The sequence below is a fragment of the Schistocerca americana genome, chromosome 7, assembly GCF_021461395.2.
Source record: "Schistocerca americana isolate TAMUIC-IGC-003095 chromosome 7, iqSchAmer2.1, whole genome shotgun sequence".
Taxonomy (NCBI): Eukaryota; Metazoa; Arthropoda; class Insecta; order Orthoptera; family Acrididae; genus Schistocerca; species Schistocerca americana.
In genome coordinates, this window is record NC_060125.1 from 126,606,936 (window position 1) to 126,630,105 (window position 23,170).

Here is a 23,170-nt window from a genome sequence, read left to right on the forward strand (position 1 = left end):
ATTGTAAAATACTAACACGAATTCTTCACAGAAGAATGGAAAAACTGGTTTAAGCCGATCTCAGGGAAGATCAATTTGGGTTCCGGAGGAATATAGAAACACGCGAGGCAATACTGGCCCTATGACCTGTCTCAGAAAACAGGATAAGGAAAGGCAAGCGTACGTTTATAGCATTTGCAGCCGCAGAGAAAGCTTTTGGCAATGTTGCCTGGAATACGCTCTTTTAAATACTGAAGGAAGCACGGGTGAAATACAGGGACCGAAAAGCTATTTACAACTTGTACAGAAAGCAGACGGCAGTTATAGGAGTTGAGGGGCGTGAAAGGGAAGCAGTGTTGAAAAGGAAGTGAGAGAGAGTTGTAGCCTGTACCCGATTTTATTTAATCTGTACATTGAGCAAACAGTAAAGGAAACTAAAGAAAAATATGGAGAGGAATTAAACTTAGGACGAAGAAATAAGAACCTTGAGGTTTGCTGATGACATTGTCAGAATAGCAAAGGACATGGAAAAGGAGTTCAACAGAAACGACAGCGTCTTGGAAGGTGGGTATAAGATGAACATCAACGAAAGCAAAACACAAATGGTGGAATGTAGTCGCCTTAAATCAGATGATTCTGAGGGAATTACATTAGGAAACGAGATATATACAAGAAGTAGACGAGTTTTGTCATTTGAGCAGCACAGAAGTGTGTAATTACATCCAAACTTAGAACGTGTGGCCGAAAGTGCTGCGTCTTGAGTCTTTACCCAGGCAATTTTTTGTTACCGATACCCGTCATCGACTGAACTGTGTTTGACCTGGTGGGGTCGAATGCAGAATATGATCTATATGTCTATAATTTTAATTGTTTAACGTGGAAATCGATTAGGCAAACTGGTGTTGTTGATGTGCTGATATAAAATACTGTAGAACGATTTATAAACACTCCTCAAAGAACGGTATTGATAAAAAAAACGTTCGGGTTTTTATGATGTTCTGTAAACACGCACGCCAGACGTCTTGATACAGCCTTGTAGCTGCTGTCTCTCCAGATACTGCCTGCAGGGGCGTGGGCGGGTTCTGCGCGACAGTGGCTGCCCCGCGGTACCGTGTGTGGTGAAAGGCTCGTGTGGGTCCTCACAGGCGTAGTGCAAGTCATTTACACTGTCTTCCGTTACTATTATTATTAGTATTATTATTATTGTAGAAGCAGTGCATAGCGTGACAGCTACCAGACTCTGGATACGCCAGAGGCTTACGTCAATGGCTTCTAAGTTAGCGAATTCCTGCGATACTAAAACATGTATGATATATTTTAAACAGAGCCGACAGTGGTGCTCTGCAAGTCTCAGAGAGTCTAGGCACGAAGGTTGAAGAGGAAGAGACATGGTCCAGGCCACAGCTACGTTGCCAAAAGAACTCGTGGCATCAACCCACGCCACTGACGGGGCTGTGGTGGTGTTTACAGATGCGGCAGCGAACGGGCGACGAACGCATTATCATTTTGTGAGGTGGTGGGGTAGTTGTTGCGGGCGCAACCCCGAGTCTAGACACAACCAGCATAGCTGCAGCAGAAGAAGCAATTAATCATCGGGATGCTGCTGTAGCGAGCACACGCAACCATGGAAAAAAATAATCTGGAACACATTAGCCGCTGATATACCATGATTTCCATTAGGGCGTTCGTCTATACTGAGTCTATGAGCGCTGTTGAAGTTGCTGCTAGCAAGTGTCAGACCGGAATAACTTATTGTACCCAAACGACTCGCATTTATTGTGGAAAACCACATTCCTCTGCTTATTTCAACCTAAAGGAAACGGCTATTTTCTCTTCTAGTGACATGGTTTTAAGCAGGATGTGAGTAGGCGACAATATCTCACCGCGCTTCCGTCGATGTTCTTTTACATGCGATTGTATTTCAGTGCAGATGGGTCTGCTGGTCCATCACGTCGATGGAACATCCACTTCTGGAAAAGAAGAATAATTTTCCAAAACTTCAAGACTTGCAGCGTGCCGTGGTCGATATCTGCGGTGTACTACCACTGCATCAGACACCACTGTCGGCTCTGTTCAAAAAATACCATACATGTTTCAGTAACACGCCTTTTGCAAGCATTTTCTAGCGTAGAAGCCATTGATGTAAGCATCTGGCATATCCAGAGTCCGGTAGCCGCCATGCTATGCACTGCTTCCACAGTAATAACAGTAAAGGTAGGTGGTGAGAATGGCTAGTACCACGCCAGCGAGGGCCCACACGAGCCTTTCTCAACGTACGGTAGAGTCAGGCAGCCACTCCCGCGCAGAGCCCGTCCATGCCCTTGCAGGCGGCATCTGGAGAGACAGCTGCATGGCTGTATCAAGTCGCTACTAACCTCTAGCGTGTGTGTTTACAGAACATGATAGAAACCCGAACGTTTTTTGCCAATTGCTCTCTGTGAGGATTGTTAATAAATCGTTCTAAAGTATTTCATATCAGCACATCAACAACACGAGTTTGTGTAATCGATGTCCATGTTGAATAATTAAAATTATAGACATTAGATCATATTCTGCATTCGATCCCAACAGGTCAAACACAGTTCAGTCGATGACTGGTATCGGTAACAAAACATTGTCTGGGTAAAGACTCGAGAAGGGGGCACTTTCGTTCATGCCTTCTAAGTGTGGAAGTAATTACACACTATTTTGGTCTGTGTGTGTGTCTGTGTGTGTGTGTGTGTGTGTGTGTGTGTGTGTGTGTGTATCTGTCGCTGCCGTGTGGAACTCCAGCGCCACGAGAAGGGTGGATGAGATATTTTTTCTGCATGATTCGTGTTAGTCAAAACGCATACTCATAGAGGAAATTCACTATAATGGCAACCAGGTACCGTTTATATCAAGCGTGTAAGTGGTTATTTAAAAATCAATAATAATGTATGCCGGTAAAATGTTAGACATTACAGCCATAGGATGGCGATAGCAACTCGCAACTGGCGTGTTAGCAGTGCTCGGCATAAGTGACAATGAGAGATGGGCGACATCTGTTCTGAATGGACTTTCAACCATCTCTCGCCAGCATGCGTCCAGTCTGCTCCAAAATGCTCAGTTGCATACATGTCGAAAGCGTTAAACTTTCCACACCTGATGTTGCAGGACAGAACAATCAAAAATGTTAAATTTGCTATAAATAGTTTTAAACATTAATCGAACGCCGAGAAACTTGTATTAGATGCTATTCTAAGTCTGGTGATGCCAGTGATAAGCAAATTTCTCGTGAATTCATTCACAGTAATGTCAACATGGAACCTATCTGTATCGCTTATCGATTCTGGAATCATACTATTTTACACTGCATCCTAATATTTTTGCTATTCCCAATCCATGTGACTTTCAACACAGGTATATTGGGAGAGAATAGCATAGCATTCAGAAGAAGAAAATCTTACCGTTTCCTCATTGACACAGAACCAGTGGAAGTATGGAAAACCCGCAAAGTTGTCTACAGATCATCAAATACATATGAGACTCACAAGAAAATGGGAAGCCAGGAACATGTTTACTAGGGTAACTGCAATTAAATATTACGATTGCTTCTACAGTCTGACACTGATTGATGTACAGGTAACGTCTCCTCTTGACAGGTGTGCTTCTGGAACGAATCTCAGTATCTATAGCATACATAATTTTCCATGTAAAAAATCTCTCTCATACCCTCGTGGTTATCAATGTGCTGAATCTATACATCCCTCACAATAGGACACACAGTCATCTTCTCTAGTCATGCCAAAACATAAACCACAGAAACTTCACAATGCAATAGATACACATTTTACACAAAAAGTGCAGTTATCTTTTATATCTGTACAGCACTCGAAAAAAATTAATCGCCATATTGCACCGACAACTAAACCTCACAAAGTGTCATACATATCGTTAAATATGGAAAGACTCTTACTCAATTACTCTGCTCTCCCACTGAGAACAGGAGATTGAATATTAGAGAGTGAAACCGATATCCATCCCAGCAATATATTACCGCATACCGTGTCGATATAGTAAACATACAATTCATATCCTCTGCCATATAAAATCATCCCTTTTGCATCATAAAGCCGTCAGTGGATCGAAGTCACTCTCAGAACTTTACTACAAAATTCGACCTTTTTTTCCCCCTTGGCAGAAACGCATTACTGATTCTGGTCCGGACCTGCTTGCATGCTTGCTCGCTTTTCTACACCAATCTCCAGACTCTGAGATTTCGAGAACATATCTAATTTTGCATAGTTTACTACAATATCATACCATTTTCGCAGTACTTCTCGAATCAAGCATATATCAATATCGCTTGAATAGCAGTACCTCTCGTGCGATATAATTACGAAGATATAGACCGGAAATTATTTTTCTGGAAACCCGAAAGTTTAGCTAGGTGAGGCATGCTGTAAACCACTGACTAACTAGAAACCTGTCACATCTGCGAAGACATTTACTCGGCAACTCGAAACAAATAGAGAAACTGATATTTCCACCCCCGAATACCGATGTCGGTGATGTAGTAGATTCTAAATTATACCTATAATTTACAAGTCAACTAAAGTGTTTCTCATGTCTAGAGAACCGACAAATGTGTCTTCCACCCGCTAGGTGCACACACCACATTCGATCTTCGCACAACTAAATAAAGACACGAAATGTGCAGAAGGAGTCAACCAAACAACTTACATGGGAGGGAATAAAGATCCAGTCCAAACGCACATCCATATTCAATCTTCTCAAATTTCCACGCAATCACAAATGCTATCCAACATATACTAAGTATTGGTACGCTATTCGATCGTCTAGAGGACCACATGGTTAATTCATCTATATTCCTACACTCCAACAAGCCACTCCATTCTGACAGCTCCCACCGTTAATGGGAAACGTGAATCACCCCTGCACATGTCACCAGCGCTGCAGGCCGAGCACGTACAGGTAGAATCAATCATCCTAAGAAATCACTCGCATATATATTTTATCCATGTACTTACAACTTAATGTTACGATCGCGTTCTCAGTTGAACGATATTCGACAATGAGCGAAGTATGGGAAATACACCCTGTTGACAGCTGTGTCTCTAGAAATATCAGTACCATACTAGTGACTTGATATACTCTTTCCATACTATCACAGTACTCCACGTCAAATGCATAGATTCCTTTAGACTGGACATAGTCATTTCCTTTGCATATGTCGGAACACAAACACATGCTCTATGAGCCTGATGCTCAACGTGAACATATCACACAGTCCCTACTACTAAGTATAATACTTCGTCAATAACTGATCGCTGGCGATACGAAATAATACTGAGAGAAAATCAACCATGGATAGGCATGTCTCATCAGTTTTTCTTGGAGTGCTACCACTGTGTCTTAGGAAGAGAGCCGTAATCAGCCAGATGTCAAAAAAAATTAAAAAAACTCGATCCCAACAACTACTGTATGTTACTGTCACAAGCGTCATGCTTCTACAGGTGCACACAAGTATCAATGTTAAAAGTTATACTGGCTTTATAAATCGAGGTACGACATTCACTCTGAATGATTTGGTTTTTCATCCGGACAAAAACCGAGACGGTGATCGCTGGAGTGTATATCATCAGATCAGCAGTGCGCTTACACGGAGCCCACGATGCAGCCGCGTGATAAAATCGCTGAATTTTGAAAGTTATTAGGCTATGGAACGTGGTATGAAATAGGTATTTGTGACACCCTCACGCCGATAGATATTTGTCCAGTATGTGTAACATATTCTGACTCGATGCCATGTCAGAGGTTATGTGATATATCCACTGAGCTATAGGCGATGACTGATTGAGAAGATCACAAACAGTGGTAGTAGATGTGCTGATTGAGGTCGTAAGAAAATGTACACTAGTTTCACAGATGTCTAGTGTTACGCTGTCCGCTAGAAATGATGTCCATGATTTCGAATCAAGTCTTTCCATTCAAGCAGATACCTGCGTTGGATCACAGCCACAAGTGAATCATATTTCTGGCACTCTCATATCTCGAAACGAGACACCTTTCCCGAATCTAGCTGCTACAGTAAAATTACAACGTGGTTTTAGTCAGCCCCTACACATCTTGCAACTTCTCTCATTTCTACAGCTTTCCACGTGTTATAGTTCCAATTTAGACGGGAACAGAGCAGAGGTCAGAGAAAGACATATACTCCATGTTCTACTCGTATACAGCCACGTGTTCTGTATATGGTTTAAAGCACTGTCTACTTGGGATCGTTAACGGTAAACCTGTCGGTCATTAGAGGACTTCCATCTACTGTGAGATGAAACATGGCACATTCCTCTAAACGAACTTTGATTTATGCGAGGTACTCCATCCCCCCCCCCCCCCCCCCCACCCCCTCTCGCGTGTCTTGGGTGTAATATCGAGACTTCAGCGTCATAACTAAGTTAGCGATAAGGGCTTGTGAGGCAGTGCAATCCCCATGTACACATTTTCCTGACAGGTTTGCTGTTTGCAGAGTTAGTGACGGAATGACTTGTAATTTTCACATGTAGGACGCTGCTGCTATGCGTTTATCTGTTTCCTTGTAAGAGGTATTCGCCGTTACTAACGATCATTTTACATAGGGCTGATGCAGGTATAGTATAATTTCCGAATCGTGATCGGATGTGAACAGTGGACGCTATACATCTTTGGAAAGCTGTATTGTACTCGTATTACACAGAGCCAATGTTTTAAGGAAGTAGTTTGTTTTCGTTTTACGGTTCGAGAACATAGTTTATCGTAGAGAAACCGGGAAGAACGATGTGTGTCCTGCACTTGAAATATATTTCTTTCATTGGAATATTAACAGCGCTACATTCCATACGACTGATAGTTTGGAAACACAAGCGATCTAACATTATAGCCCGTTTTAAGTGCAGAACGTTGTAGCCTTAGGAGTGTGTGTGTGTGTGTGTGTGTGTGTGTGTGTGTGTGTGTGTGTGTGTGTGTGTGTGTATGTTCTCTCTTACCGATACCTTCCAGGTAGCTATCCTAGACGCTAGAACAATACTTTAGAGTTGATAGCTTGGTTGATTTGCGTAAAAATGCGTCGGACTCCAACTACATGGAGCTCCATCACGCATTAAAATCTTCCGTTTCTTGTTCTTCTTAAGCGTCTGCTATTACATCACGACACTTTGAAATCTGTTTCTGTACATCGATAAGGAGTGCTAAGCTCCTCGACATGGGCGCATCTCGAGAAATCTCGTGCACTTGCATGGGTGAGGACTCGGGAAGATCTATTCATGGACATAGTGGAGTGTACCGTTCTTCGGATGCAAATTAATTCGGTAGCGGTGCTGCAGGGTGGGGTGGTCAATGACAGTGTGATAAGAGTCTTTCACTCTCTAATTTACCATAAGACAGAGAAAATGCTCTGTGACACTCATACACAGAGAAATTTCTTAAATTAAGCACTGTGATCTAGTTGTTAGAGATATGTAGAGCGCTATCTGGTATACTTTGATGATTTATGTGTTCGAGAATTTGAATGGACGTACTGCGCAGTCATTTATCTGCATTTGCAATGGTGCTCGCATAGTAGAGACGGGGCAGTTTAGCTATGATGCTGAAATTGGGGAAACATGCTGTCACATCATTGGCTGGTGTTGAAATTGCTGTAAAATTGTTAAAATTGTTCGCACTATCAACTGTGATGCTTATTATTACAGTACACCCGTGCATTGGCCCGCTGTTGGTTATCACATAATGATTGACTGTCAGCTCTTGTTTGAGTTGGGGAATGAGTTTTGTGGATGGGTCACACCTTCTGGGGGCTGCTAGCACCGAAACGGTGATCTCGTACATAACTGCAATATGAAGAATCAGTCGAAAGGGAAAACAGAGCCTTAATCTATTCTGTCACTGTGACAGATGAGTTTATATGTAGAGGTCGTCAGTCACTTTCGGACATCAGTTTGGAAACTCTCCACAACGCAGACAAACTCCTCTAGTTTCCTTATGTCGTAATTGGTTTTTGTTTAATATCGTCCAGTGTGTAGCGTGTTATGGTATCTGCCGTAACAACATGATTTATACCGTGCGAGAGGCCGTGTCTCAGAACGTCTTAATGTCAGTTTAGAACCTGACACAGGTCTCGAGGTCGTGGCAGAAAAAGAAAATATTTGGCGTTGTACAGAAGCGTGTTATAAAACAGTGTTTCAAACACTTAAACAGGACCAGAGGGAGTGTCTCTTACGACTTATAGTATAGTCTGTGGGATATGATCATTCGCCTAGAGTATAGGTGATCAAATTTTGAAGTGGCCTCTGCAGTGCCTGTATATTTAATAGGATCGTGCCACATGGACAGCAGTAGGAGCAACAATTTGAGGTGTAAAATCGGTGAGGGACAGGTATACCGTTAGGAATGCTGTTCTGGGGAGCATCGCACGACTCTCTCTCTTTGTGCCGGTTTCATATCGCAGCTATGCGTCATCGCGCTTGCAATGGCGTCTATGTGAGTTGTATATCGGATGAAGTTAATGGAGCTTTTATAGCTCGTAATTTTTCTCTGTTGGATGGTACAGAATAACGATAATAGAATGTTGCGTGATTGATTTGAATGGACGTGGATCTGCTTCGGACTGTAGTATCTGTATCTAGTTTGGAGATGTACCACATTGCGCGCATTTCCACCAAGTGGTCAAAACATGGTCCAGTTGCACTAACTCAGGTCGATCTGTTCCTACGTGGGCCACAGAAGGTGGTGGATATGTCTTTCTCCGACTTCTGCTCAGTTCTGGCCTAAATTGCAACCATCACAAGCGGAAAGCTGTAGAAATGAGAGTAGTTGCAAGATGTGTAGGGGATGACTAAAACCACATTGGAATTTTGCTGTAGCATCTAGATTCGGGAAAGGTGTCTCGTTTCGAGATTTCAGAGAGCCAGAAATATGATTCACTTGTGGTTGTGATCCAACACAGGTATCTGCTTGAATGGAAAGACTTGATACCAAATCATGGACATCATTTCTAGCGGATAGCGTAACACTAGACATCTGTGAAACTAGTGTACATTTTCTTATGACCTCAAACAGAACATCATCTACTACAACGCTCTGTGATCTTCTCAGTCAGTCATCGCCTATAGCTCAGTGGATATATCACAGAACCTCTGCCATGGCATCGAGTCAGAATACGTTACAAATACTGGATAAATATCTAGCGGCGTGAGGGAGTCGCAAATACCTATTTCATACCACGTTCCATAGCCTAATAACTTTCAAAATTCAGCGATTTTATCACTAGGTTGCATCGTGGGCTCCATGTAGGCGCACTACTGGTCTGATAATATACACTCCAGTGATCAACATCTCGGTTTTTGTCCGGATAGAAAAAACAAATCACTCAGAGGTAATGTCGTACCACGATTTATAAAGCCAGTATAACTTTTAACATGGATACTTGTGTGCACCTGTAGTAGCATGACCGCTTGTGACAGTAACATACAGTAGTTGTTGGAATCCAGTTTTTTTTTTATCATCTGGCCGAGTACGGCTCTCTTTCTAAGACACAGTGGTAGCACTCCGAAGAAAAGCTGATGAGACATGTCTACCCATGGCTAATTTTCTCTCAGTATAACTTCGTATCGCCAGCGATCAGTTATTGACGTATTATAATTAGTAGTAGGGGCTGTGTGATATGTTCACGTTGAGCATCAGCCTTGTAAAGTATGTGTTTGTGTTCTGATATATGCTAAGGAAATGACTATGTCCAGTCTAAAGGAATCTATGCATTTGACGTGGAGTACTGTGATAGTGTGGAAAGAGTATATCAAGTCATTAGTATGGTACTGATATTTCTATTTCCAGAGCCATAGCTGTCAACAGGGTGTATTTCCCATACTTTGCTCATTGTCGAATATCATTAAACTGAGAACGCGATAGTAACATTTAGTTGTAAGTACATGGATAAAATATATATGTGAGTGATTTCTTAGGATGATTGATTCTACCTGTGCGTGCTCAGCCTGCAGCGCTGGTGACATGTGCAGGGGTGATTCACGTTTCCCATTAATGGTGCGAGCTGTCAGAATGGAGTGGCTTGTTGGAGTGTAGGAATGTAGATGAATTAACCATGTTGTCCTCTAGACGATCGAATAGCGTACTAATACTTAGTATGTCTTGGATAGAATTCGTGATTACGTGGAAATTTGAGAAGATTGCATGTGGATGTGCATTTGTGCTCAATCGTTATTCCCTTCCATGTTCCGTTTACTGCTTCTGCACATTTCAAGCCTTTATTTAGTTGTGGGGAAATCAATGTCGTGTGTGCATCTGGCATGTGGAACACATGTATGCCAGATCTCTAGACATGAGAAACACTTTAGTTGACTTGTAAATTATAGGGATGATTTGGAATCTACTACATCACTGACATCAGTATTCGAGAGTGGAAATATCAGTTCCCTCTATATGTTTCGAAATGCTGAGTAAGTGTCTTCGCAGTCGTGACAGGTTTCTAGTTAGTCAGTGGTTTACAGCATGCCTCACCTAGCTAAACTTTCGGGTTTCTAGAGAAATAATTTCCGGTCTATACCTTCGGAATTACGTCGCACAAGCGGTACTGCTATTCATGCGAAATCGATATATGCTTGATTCGAGAAGTACTTCGAAAATGGTACGATATTCTGTTAAATCATGCAAAATTAGATATGTTCTTGGAATCCCAGAACAAGCATGCAAGCAGGTCTGGACCAGAACAGTAATGCGTTTGTGCCAATGGGGGAAAAGAGGCCAGATTTGTAGAACAGTTCTGAGAGTTACTTCGATCCACTGATGGCTCTCTGATGTTGATTTTGAAGTGGCAAGGGTGATGTTTTTGTGGCAGAGGATATGAATTGTATGTTTACTACGTCAACACGCTACATGGTGATATATTGCTGGGTTGGATATCGGTGTCACGCTCTAATATTCAGGCTTCTGTCCTCAGTGGGAGTGCAGTGTAATTGAGTAAGAGTCTTTCTGTATTTAACAATATGTATGGCACTTAGTGAGGTTTAGTTGTCAGTGCAATATGGCGATCAGTATTTTTTGGGCGCTGTGTAGATATAAAAGATAACTGCACTGTTTGTGTGAAATGTGTATATATTGCATTGGAAATTTATTGTGGCTTGTCTTGTGTAAAATGTGTGTGTATTGTATTGTAAAGTTTCTGTGGTTTACGTTGTGGCATGGCTAGAGAAGATGACTTTGTGTCCTATTGTGAGGGACGTATAGATTCAGCATATTGATAACCACGAGAGTATGAGAGAGATTTTTTACAAAATGGCTGGTTCAAATGGCTCTGAGCACTATGGGACTCAACTGCTGAGGTCATTAGTCCCCTAGAACTTAGAACTAGTTAAACCTAACTAACCTAAGGACATCACAAACATCCATGCCCGAGGCAGGATTCGAACCTGCGACCGTAGCGGTCTTGCGGTTCCAGACTGCAGCGCCTTTAACCGCACGGCCACTTCGGCTGGCAGATTTTTTACATGGAAAATTATATATGCTATAGATACTGAGATTCATTCCAGAAGCACAGCCATCCAGAGGAGACGTTACCTGTACATCGATTGGTGTCAGACTGCAGAAGCAATTGTAATATTAAATTGTAGTTACTCTGATAAATATGTTCCTGGCTTCTAATATTCTTGTGAGTTTCGAATGTATTTGATGATCTGTAGATATCTTTGTGGGTTTGACTGTCAACGCAATTTAGCGGTCTGTGCTAAATAATTTTACTGCTGTAAGTCCTGACTGCAGAAAGAGAGAAAAGGTGGATGGTGCTTCGATACTGACGGTATCAGTAATTCAGTGGGTAAATTTGATAAGAGCGAATCATAATCCAGAATTCATTTACAAGACATACTTTGTCCTGGGATACAGGAGCCTCTACATGGCGGTGAGAACGTTTGTGTATGTTGAGAGCAGGAATGGTATCACGTTATGTCTGCTGGGAAGAGCACATTCGATGTTATTCTGCAGTGTCGGTCGGCAATAAGTTCTTCGCTGGACCGCAGGTAGAGGGAGGGTTCATGCAAACAGCAGTGAACATGCGTGCTCAGCCCACCTTGGAGCCTCTGCGCTTTGTATATAGGTTTTCACTTCTGTCCGGACGCGTCATCAACAATGCGTAGTTGAACACGTATTTCGAGAGGGATTTCTCAGGTGTTGAGTATGAAAGGGATACTGCCACCTCATGGATGCGGGGCCTAAATGGGCGCCTGTGTGTGTTTTGACAGCTGACGGCTGCATCATTTTGCAGGGCTGTCAGTGCATCCCGACTTCTGGGAGCATCTGTGGTCCAATGGACAGGGGGCGGCAGGCGATGTTTCCGCATGTCTTATGAATTATTTTGCGAGTGGGTCTGTAGTCTGTGCTATGCGCTATTTGGACAGTTTACGAGTACTGAGCGTGTCTGCACATCATTGTACTGTATTGTTTAGGAGTTGTTTGCAGGTCTGCAGACTGTGTATTGTGAAGCCAAGCATGTGTTTTGTATCAGTTGAAACGTCCCCTTTGAACAATTATACATGACTGTCCTTATACTGACACACAATATTTTTAGCGCAACGCAATCTGACTTTCAAAAATCCCTACAAAAGAATGGCCCTGACTAACATTAACCTATACGTTTCACAAATCACTTACCTCACAAAAATCTTGGTTACTCGAACTACTGCAATACAGAGAGCGCCACTACTGCCAGCTAAATAAAAGATTCAAACTACGGAAGGCGCTAACTACTGATAGGCATAGTTAGCAAATGAAAGATTTTAATAGAGAACAAACAATGTATTTACCTTAATAGTGTTGAAAAATCATAATATACATAGCAGTTCATGACATCCAGTCTTACAAATTTCAAAACGCCGCCATTTCTCTCCCCACATCCACCACTGCTGGCAGCTCACCTCCAACTGCGCCATGCTACGCGCTGTTAACATCCGGCTGCCCAACACTACAATGGCAGACAACAATGCAAACTAGCCACAGACTGCACACAACACAGCCAGTCATTTTTCATACAGAGGGTTACGTGCCGTTACCAATAAGAAAACCTAAACAGCCTACTTACATAGCCCCCATGCTCCCCACAAAAAATTTTACAAATTGTTTTGGGCACTGGGCAATACAGATGTAAAAAAATTTTTCATAATTACAGTAAGAAAGATATCAAATGCAAACACTTATTAATACAATGTTGGTCAAAAGCTAAAATTTTCTCACAGTCAATAAAGACAGTCCTGATCATTCATCACAGTAAAACTGCCGTTTCTTTTCTCAAAGTCTGAGCAGTAAAAGACAATGCGCAAGGAAGTAGTGGATTTCCATGCAGTCTTGAAGAAGTAGTGTTGTCCTTCCAACAGAAAGACAGTGCTGACTCTTGACATGCAGACAGGTAATGGGTCACAACAGAGCAAACCCACAGCAGAGTCATTCGAAGTTTTGAAGAATATTGGTAGGTAGGTCATCACAGAGTAGACCCACTGTAGTCCTGGTAGAGATTACGGTATTGGTGGGCCACCAGAGGTGCAGACCCACTGCAGTCCTTGTAGAAATGATGGTACTGGTGAGGCAGCAAAGGTTTAGACCCACTGTAGTCCTTGTAGAAATAATGGTATTGGCGGGTCATCAAAGATGCAGACCCACTGTAGTCCTTGTAGAGATGGCCAGCAGCCATCTGTTGTGACTGTGCAGGTGCACAATCACCATTGAAGAGTCTTGCGGATAATATAGTAAGTCTATAACCATCACTTGTGCACTCACAAAGTTTTTGGAATTGTCCTTAGAACAAGCAATGCTGTTATCCAGTCCCTTGCTGATTTATTAACACACATGGGAACACTAACAGTCCCTACTTCTCACATATTGTCCATATACTATGACCAACAGAAACGTGTGCAGTGAAATGTAACTTACAAGTTAATAATATGATGAACTGGTATCAATTACAATTTTGTAACATAAGAATAGAATAACAACAGTACAAAATACATCATTAAAAACATAATAATACAGGTAACATTTGTAGTAATAGGGGCTTTACAAAAGACTAGAAATAAACATATACATCAGTGTTACAGTAATTATGACATAATTAAATACACTCCTGGAAATTGAAATTAGAACACCGTGAATTCATTGTCCCAGGAAGGGGAAACTTTATTGACACATTCCTGGGGTCAGATACATCACATGATCACACTGACAGAACCACAGGCACATAGACACAGGCAACAGAGCATGCACAATGTCGGCACTAGTACAGTGTATATCCACCTTTTGCAGCAATGCAGGCTGCTGTTCTCCCATGGAGACGATCGTAGAGATGCTGGATATAGTCCTGTGGAATGGCTTGCCATGCCATTTCCACCTGGCGCCTCAGTTGGACCAGCGTTTGTGCTGGACGTGCAGACCGCGTGAGACGACGCTTCATCCAGTCCCAAACATGCTCAATGGGGGACAGATCCGGAGATCTTGCTGGCCAGGGTAGTTGACTTACACCTTCTAGAGCACGTTGAGTGGCACGGGATACATGCGGACGTGCATTGTCCTGTTGGAACAGCAAGTTCCCTTGCCGGTCTAGGAATGGTAGAACGATGGGTTCGATGACGGTTTGGATGTACCGTGCACTATTCAGTGTCCCCTCGTCGATCACCAGTGGTGTACGGCCAGTGTAGGAGATCGCTCCCCACACCATGATGCCGGGTGTTGGCCCAGTGTGCCTTGGTCGTATGCAGTCCTGATTGTGGCGCTCACCTGCACGGCGCCAAACACGCATACGACCATCATTGGCACCAAGGCAGAAGCGACTCTCATCGCTGAAGACGACACGTCTCCATTCGTCCCTCCATTCACGCCTGTCGCGACACCACTGGAGGCGGGCTGCACGATGTTGGGGCGTGAGCGGAAGACGGCCTAACGGTGTGCGGGACCGTAGCCCAGCTTCATGGAGACGGTTGCGAATGGTCCTCGCCGATACCCCAGGAGCAACAGTGTCCCTAATTTGCTGGGAAGTGGCGGTGCGGTCCCCTACGGCACTGCGTAGCATCCTACGGTCTTGGCGTGCATCCGTGCGTCGCTGCGGTCCGGTCCCAGGTCGACGGGCACGTGCACCTTCCGCCGACCACTGGCGACAACATCGATGTACCGTGGAGACCTCACGCCCCACGTGTTGAGCAATTCGGCGGTACGTCCACCCGGCCTCCCGCATGCCCACTATACGCCCTCGCTCAAAGTCCGTCAACTGCACATACGGTTCACGTCCACGCTGTCGCGGCATGCTACCAGTGTTAAAGACTGCGATGGAGCTCCGTATGCCACGGCAAACTGGCTGACACTGACAGCGGCGGTGCACAAATGCTGCGCAGCTAGCGCCATTCGACGGCCAACACCGCGGTTCCTGGTGTGTCCGCTGTGCCGTGCGTGTGATCATTGCTTGTCCGGAGCAAGTATGGTGGGTCTGACACACCGGTGTCAATGTGTTCTTTTTTCCATTTCCAGGAGTGTACATAAAAGATCAGAATAATTATTGAAGCATCAACTTCATACATGAGCATTAAAACAGAACAGAATTAATAATGTCTAACATCTTTACAAAGTAAATAACATATTATTAATGCAAATTATATTTGAGGATAACAGTATTCCTCATCATAGTTCATGTAGCTCAGTATTAGAAAAATTCTACAACATAAGTCTTATCAGATAAACATATAAAGACAGGAAGAACAAAAATACGCAAGGGTACACAAACACATAGTGGGATAACACAAGGAAAGGACAGGGTTTGTTTTACTGCAGTATTTTGCAAACAAAACTTTCTGTACTTCTCGGAGATCTCCCTTCGTTCTTCACTATTTCCAAAAGTCCTATCTAGACCTGCTTTCTGTACTTTTCTCGTATAGCCTCTCAGTGCATTTCTTCAAATTCATTGCAACTCATTCTCTTATAGGGTACCCCCTCTTAAGCTAACTTAAATCTACTGAGCTCAGATGCTAAACTAAGGGACGAGGCAATGCAGCAGCACAAAACAATTAACACAAACAGCAATGACAAAAAAAATGGAAAATTGCAAAGCAAGCTACAGTAAATCTAAATTACCAAGCAATGCAACATTACAACTAATATGAGCCAATGTGCAGCAACAAGAAAAATAAATCAGTAGTAAAACTAGCTTAACAGAGTAATACAAAGTGAAATTTAGTAGCACTATGCCTGGCAAACAGCAGCAGCAAATGCAATAACTTATATCTAAACATGACAAAGCTCAATCAGAAAAAATATTACACTAAAGATGGCCATGTCTAATACCTATGTCACATCTTAATACTAGAGTGCATCACGATAAGTTACTGTAGCAGACAAGTTACCAAATCGTTTAAAAAATTATTTATGCAGTTTCTGTGAAGGGAAATGTCTATTTGTGCTCTCTTTTCTAAGAAAGTACATCATAAATGTATTCTTTCCTGGGTCTGTAGACAGAAAATAGTGATATTAGTACATCTATTAAATTTTATAATAACCAATGCTGCAGTGCAGCTAGAAGCTAGATATTAAACGAAATGAGCAAATATATATAGCCTATGTAGAGCAATGCATGAAGCGTCATTCACTAGGCAAATGGCGTCTCCAAAGGCAAAACAATCTCTCAACTAGAAAGACAATAAATGTAAAATGTTTCTCATCATTTCATTAGGCATTTCAGTAAATATCATAAATTAAGAGCTCCACAGTGTAATCATATGTTTTCAAGTTTGAGTGTGTCGTATTTGCGATGCTTTCAACAAAGAAATGTCAATAGCGAGGATAATGACCTCCCTTTGTTTTTTTTTTACCTGTGCCTCTGAAAAGGCACACACTAATGGCTTTTTCTCCAGGCGTCTGACACAGCTGGCCGCTCAAGACGCATTACGTCAAGGTCACTAGCCATTCTTACTGAAATATTTATGACACCAGTTTGCACTACTGTGACAGTCTCATATAAAAATTTCACAGTTCGAGAATTTGGGTTGCAAATCTGTAGAAACAAAATCCTATAAATATAACAGTGTCCAAAAAATATTCGTCGGCATTGGGATACATTCACACATTTAGACACATTTCATAACTCTTAAAGTATGATTCTTGGTATCCACAAGTCAGAGTCCCTAACCACTACTCATTATTCCTTACCTTATTACACATATACATATTTGTCGACACTTCTTCGATATTTCATCATAATAAATACGTAGCATAATCAAATTCCTCATATAGCATCAGCTTATTGATCATAAACATACCGCAACAGCATAATACACAGCGTCATCATAACATCATGAAACCTCAGCCAAATCTCAAAAGAGGCGTAGCTTTCTGCAATAATGTCAAAAAATAAAAAAAATTCTCTGCTCATTTCAATAGTGTCATCTACCTCCAACGTACTTGAAAAATCATGACCCCATACCAAATACATCATTCAAAGCTCTCATAGTATCACAATGGTTCCGAAAAAATATGAACAGTTCACAAAGTACAGACAAAATACAATTTCGTAAGTGTGAAGTTATCCAACGGTGTAATTACATAAACATCTGTCACTGATGTAGTAAAATAAATGTTTGTCTCTCTCAGTTAAATGATCAGGTAGCTGTGTATTTTGTGCTGGAGAAATATGGTACCGATGTGTAACGTTGTATAAGCAAATACCATATTAGCTAGGGCTCCTTGTGCTTGCCACACACATGGTACACAAAGTAAGCGTGTACCCCCCTGAGGATTAATGTAATTATACCCTCAGGTGTTACAGATTACAGCAATGGAATGAAATGTATCACGGAAAACCTTTGTATCATTGTACTTCAAATATCTTTAAAAATAAATGATTTATGTACAAAATTAATCACTCAAATACGTGTCCTGTAGCGCAAAATGTGCGTCTTGCTGTAAGATAATCTCTGTGGAAGTGTCATAGTTATTTTCCTCCGAAAGCTAAGTTCTGCAGAAGCCAATGTACTTACCTCATGATAAACAAAAGTGAAATAGATATCATAGTTATTACGTACAGTACCGTGATCAAGAAAGTACTACACTGTAATGTATTGTTGTGCTACAAAACACAAAAAAAAGGCTGTCTTATTGTAGCTATACCACAAAGTTACTATTAAACATGTTTTACTTTCCAGAAGAATTCAGAAAAACTGTGCAGATATAAAGCAGATACAGCACAAAAGCAACAATGTAAATTGTGTCACACAGTAGTAGCGTCGTGATATAATTGTGAAGCTGTCAAAGAAGCCAAGTGCTAAGTCATCTTTAATTCCACAGAAAGTGCTTCAAATAAAGAATGTCTTTTCAAGTAAACCAAAATGTTGCATGAAAATCTCATCAGCAGTGCCGGTATATATTCTAAGTATGTGAGCCTTATAGTCGTTACGTGATCGTGCAACTAACAAGCAAGAATGTATAAATAACAACATTGTGTCGTCTGTTCACTATAACAATGCATTCGTAATTTCTGTTTAAATAAGTTCTCTTGGTTCTTGACTGGATATTTAACTTCAAACATTGTTGCATGTTAACAGATTCTAAGTCTGACAAAGCATACTGGTAATGTAAAGTGAAAAGTTATATGGCAAAGACAAAGTTAAAAAGCAGATTATCTTTCAATAAACGGTTTTACATGTGAAATGTGGTGCAAACCTTTACTCTTCCTAGTACGCAGAGTTTCAACTTCAACGCAATTATCATGTGGTATACGTCGGATTCTATAAGGTCCATTGCAAACTAGAAAGAATTTGTGCCTCAAGTGTTTCTTCTTATGTGACAATGAATGAGCTTTAATGAGAACTTTCTGACCAATATATAATTTCTTTGCCTTTGCTTTACCGTGTAGTTTTCTCCTTTTGTCTGCTGCAGATTTTATATTTTTAATAGCCAAATCAATTATGTCCTTGTGTCGGAGTTTACTTGTATTCGGAAAAGGTACAAGCTCTCTGATTCTGTTCGGTGGTTCTTTATTCTTCAGTACAAGAGTAGGTGGTAAAGCAGTGGAATCATGAGGCATTTCATTCAGCACATTTTGAAATAAGTGTAAATATCTGTCCCAATGCTGATGCTTTCTGTGACAATAAAGTCTCAAAGCTTATTGATTTCTTTCATAATCCGTTCAGACGGGTTACAATGTGGTGAGTACAATGAAATAAAAACAGGTTTGATTTTATGATTCCGAAGCATGCGTGACCAAACAGCAGATCTGAATTGCGGTCCGTTATCTGAAATGACTTTACCAACGTGTCCAACTTCACGTAAGAAATTCTCTTTTCCATATTGTTAAAATAACAAGTCGTTCGAAGAATATGATAACATTTTCGTGGACCAAAATGTGCGTAGCTGAAATGAATGTACCAAATGAGCTTATTAACAAAATCGTATGGAATGCAAAGTAGCCATAGCTTGTCATCAACAGTGCAGCGTTTGAAGAATATTTTGTTTCTAACCAGGTAATAATACCAAATCTGTGTGTGTGTCTTTTCATGCCATTTGCTCTTGATGTCTTTCCAAATCGGATCTTTATCTTGTTCATGAGCAATGTCCTTTAAAGGCGACTTTCTGAATGTAAAGAATACTGAAATTTTTCTCGAGGTTGCCTTCTGTGTTACTTTTCTCAAGCCCAGCCGGTGCGCGTGACAGTGCGTCCGCAACAATGTTCTCCTTGCAGGGAATGTAGATTATTGTGAAGTGGAATTCTTGCAGAAACAATGCCCATCGTTTTAACCTGTCATGATTTAATTTTGAAGACATAAGAAATTGTAATGCACGATGATCACTGTATACTTTTACGTGCTTACCAGAAAGAAAGAAACGGAATTTGTTAAATGCCCAAACGATAGCTAAAGCTTCTAATTCAGTAACGGAATAATTTTTTTCAGATTTTGTTAGCACTCCGCTAGCAAAAGCAATGGTTTTCTGAATGATAGTGTCATTTTCTATGGCTTCTTGAAATAAATGGGCACCAAGACCGTCTTTAGAAGAATCCGTGCTAAGGCAGAAATCTTGTGACAGATCTAGATGAGCTAGTATTGGCGCGTTAAGTAGCGATTCTTTCAAAGAATTGAATTCCAACTGTGCTTGTTCGTCCCAGTTCCAAATAGTATTTTTTCCAGTGAGAGAACAAAGTTTTGGTGTAACAAGAATTTGCATAGTCAGAAAACGACGGTAAAAATTTACGAGACCTAGAAAACTGCGGACTTGTTTTTTTGTGGAAGGAACTGGAATGGCTCTGATTGCTTCTAACTTTTCAGGATCCGGCTGAATGCCTTCAGAAGAAATAGTATGTCCCAAAAACTTCTTCTTTGTCCTACCGAATTCAGACTTTTCCAAGTTAACTGTAATGCCAGATTCTGCAAAAATATGTAACACGCTGTTGAGGATGCGATTGTGTTGTTCCCATGAGGCTTCTGTTATCAGAATACCGTCCACATATAAGGTGATGTGACGTTTTAAGAACTCAGGTAATATGGAATTTAGCCCGCGAATGAATGCTGCCGAAGAAATGTTCAAACCAAAAGGAAGTTTCCGAAACTGATAACAAACGCCGAAACAAAGGAAAGCTGTGTATTTTCTACATTCTGGATGAAGTTCGATCTGATAAAAGCTGGATCTGAGATAAATAGAAGACAACACTTTTACGCCATTAAAATTTTGAAGAAGTTCTTCCATCGTTTGCGGCCTGTCTGTTTCAGGAATAATGATAGTATTGATTTGTCCCGAATCTAAGACAAGTCTGATCGATCCATTTTTCTTCTCAGCAACATGTAATGGATTGTTGTATGAGCTTACTGCAGGCTCAATAATGCCTTCGTCAAGCATAGATTGTATTTCTGTTCTAACACGGTCCCTATAATGTGCTGGAATTACGTATGGTCTAACACAAAATTTAGTAAGCTCACGAATAAGAAATTGGTATTGAAATCCCTTGATTGTTCCTGTTTTGTGAGTGAAAACTGTGGAATGTACTTGTAAAATCTCAAAAAGGTCCTGCCTATCAGTGTCATTACAATTCTCAATTGTTTCAATTTTATTCTGAATTAACTCATTAGTAACAAATACGCCGTCGATATCATCCCTGTCAGTACTTGCAGAGTGATTATTAGTGTCAAGTTTCGTCGAAAATTCCGAACTGTTGTCTAGCAGAAGGCAAAGCCGATTAATTTCCTCGTCATGGTTTGAGGGCCAATCTTCAGATTTCAAAGCAATTGACTTACCTTCTTTCTCTAAACTTATTTCAGCATCGAGAAAGTTTAAGATTGCTTTGTATTCATTCAAAAAGTCTACTTCCAATATAATTTCCGTCGACAATAATGGAACAATAAGAAAGTTCATAGAGAAGCTGTGGCTTTGACAAAAGAATTCTAAGTTGGTTTGTTGGCGTACATCTACACTTTTTCCAAAGATTGCACCTTGTAATTTAATCTTACGTAACGGAAGTGTGGGACAATCGTTCGATTTGTTGCATTTGCTAAAGGCTGTTTCACTAATTACTGAAATGGGACTGCCAGAGTAAAGTACTGCCATAAATTTTACGTCATTTACTGTAATGTGAATCACAGGATATGCAATGTTGTTATGTTTTACGTCGTGCTCCTGGAGTAAGATGTCCCTAATGTCTTCCATTTTTACGTAATTACTAGCTACGGCAGCTGCGTCGTCAGTTTCATAAGTACGTTTTGTGGCTGCCAGCGGTATTGCCTATTGTGTCTTTGTTGGCGCGCGTCGTTATTGGGATTTGGAGACCTAACTTCTACAAATTCACCTTGTCGAGAGGGCCCTGCTCTGTTTGAATCCCGCCAGTTCTGATGCAATTCAGCTCTGTCGTTACGATCATATCGTCTGTCGTCATGTCGGTAGATTCCATAGTTTCTTTCTTGTCAGTCACGTGGTGGAGAATTTCTCCCTGAATTGTAACTGTGCCCTGGACAGTTGCGTCAAAAGTTATTGTGTCGTCCTTGATAATAATTATTTTGGTTCCCAAATTGTCTGTTTCTCTGATTGTCTCTGTGATAGTCACTACCGTGGAGAGGTGATCTTTCCCTGTAATTATTACTACTCTGCCAACGGTTGTCATACGGGTGGTGTCTGTTTTGGTCACGATTTGTGTTGTGAGAATAGCCTTGTCGTGTCCAGTTATTATTTCTTTCATCGCGGAATTGCGACGGATGTGACCTGTAATTCTTGTGTTCCTATTTTCGAGTTCTGCGATTGTCAGTGTGAATTTCTAATTCTTGTAAGAGTCCCTGAAAAGCTTCAATGTCGTCTTTGCAACGTACTGCCAAAATAATATGTCGTAAATGTTCAGGTAATTTGATTAAGCAAATGCGGATCAGTTCTGAGGGGCTGTATGGATTTGACAGGTACTGATTCTTGTGCAACATGTCTTCAAAATATTTCACAAGACTGGAAAATTCAGATTGTTCGAAATGTTTCATCATTATGATGCTATGTTTTACTCGGTCTTGTGTAGCTTGAGACCAATATCCTGAGAGGAAGGCATGGCAAAATTCTCCTTCACTGTGGCAATCGTGAATGACCGATCGCATTCTTACAGCTGGTTCATTCTCTAAATAGCCACACATAAATTCTAATCTGTGCTCTAATGACCAGTTGGGAGGAAAACAATGAGAGAATTGATGGAGCCATGCTTGTGGATGAATGTCGTTGCCAGAATTCTTAAATGTTTTGAATTTACGTGTAGTAATAAACAGCTTATAGTCAAAATCATCATGTCGGCGAGTCGCATGTCGGTAATTGTTACGTCGTTTCGGCGGTTCCATCTCAAAATTCGGTGTACCTTGCCAATTTCTTTCATAATTTCCGAAGTGCCCTGAGTTATTATTTTGTGGCTGTTCCGTATTTCTATGTTCCTCTTCCCGTATTGGAGCGCGAGTGGCCTCTGAAATACGTAATTCTTGTATCACCTGTGTCAGCTGATCTTGTACGTCCCGGATTTCTCTTTGGTGTTGCGTATAATTTGATTCTGATTTCGTTTGAATTTCCTAATTTGTTCGCACTCTTCTGTGTCATTAAAGACTACCGGTTTTGTGTCATTCAGATTATCATCTACCTTCGTAGATAAATTATTTAGCTGATCCGAAAGTTCAACTGCTTTCTCTGATAATTAACT